The sequence below is a fragment of the Galeopterus variegatus genome, unplaced genomic scaffold, assembly GCF_000696425.1.
Source record: "Galeopterus variegatus unplaced genomic scaffold, G_variegatus-3.0.2 Scaffold759, whole genome shotgun sequence".
Lineage (NCBI taxonomy): Eukaryota > Metazoa > Chordata > Mammalia > Dermoptera > Cynocephalidae > Galeopterus > Galeopterus variegatus.
Window position 1 is genome coordinate 460,011 of NW_007726870.1, and position 1,505 is coordinate 461,515.

Sequence of the window (1,505 nt, forward strand, 5' to 3'; positions counted from 1 at the left end):
CATCTCTGGAGAGTCTGTCATAGAACTCTTCTGCTTTCAGGTGCTTCTGCATCATTTTCTCCTTTCAGTGTTTACCACTGTGTTTTGAGCCTCAGTTTTATGAGTTCTCCTCCTGCTGAAACGGACCATTGATTTATATATGCATATGTTCCATTTCCCCAAGTATAAGGGAATGCATGTCACAGATATTTATGACAGTATGTATTTGCCTTCTCCTCCCCTGACTATCCTCCTTATCCAGTCTAAATTCTGCATTCCTACATTACATGTTTTGTGTGCAAATACTGTCAACTGTTACTTCCTTTTTTCACTTTGTCACTTTCTCCTGGCAAAACTCTAGCTATAGTTAAATTGCACTTTCCACCTAAACTACTTTGGGTGCTCTGAAACTAGACATGGTTTAGTGTCTCTTCCTGGGATACATTACGACCTGAGTCACCTTTGCCAGGCTTCGGTCAAATGCAACTTTCTTGATGAGTCCTTCTAAGGTTTACTATTAAAGGTGAAGAGAAGAATGGGGTGGCAGCTAGAGGGACATATGGGTTTAGGAGGTTTTCTTTTTAAGAAGGAAGAATTACAAGTATACATGTACAGGTTACGCTATGGGATTATCCAGTAGAGAGGGAAAATTAATATAGAATTAAATTGAAAATAACATGATAGTCTGAATTTGGTAAAAGGTACTGGCCCAAATACTGATGGGTTGTAATTAGTCCATCGTGGTTTTAGCTTATCATGAGCCTGGTACATTAGTTGAGAAGGCAGCTAGTTTATTTTCTCAGGCAGCTACTCTAGCTTATGGAGGGTATGAATATGTGTGTATATGTGTGTGTGTGTTTAAGCAAGAAGTGGACAATTTACTAACCAGTGAGTTAGATAATTCTGCACTTTTGTTACTAGGTTAAAAGACAGATAAAATCTAGTCCACTTCTTAGAAATGTCTTCCTTTTGTTTTAGGTTGTTTAAGCTTTCTTCATAATGTTTTAGCATGAGTACTGAAAAGCTGTTGTCAAATTTGTCATAGTTTGATATTAAAATGAGTGCATTAATCTTACAATGACCTTTTCCCTGAACTTAGTCCTACAAAAAAAGACGCTGCGTCTTTTGTAAGTAACTTCAAGCAAGATATCACACAACATTCGAATATAAGCTTTTATCCAGTTAATCATCAAGCATTACCTACTTTCATCAATGTTCAGGAGCTTAATTCCAGGATTACTTATCCCCCAAAAAGCTAAATATGAAAATCAGAAGCACAGACCCAAACAACAGAACTTTTATACCATGATAATTAGAAAAGGAACCTATTACCCAGGATTATAATTAGTGACTAACATATTAAATGACCTTTATCATTTACCTTAAGCCCTGGATTTCTGGAAAACCAGCAAGGTTATGAATGCCATATTAGTAATCTTTAATCTTTATTACTGCTGTGGACAGAATTTTAATGATTTTTAAATAAGCAGTGGTCACTAACATATCCCTATTAAAATAAAAAAAAA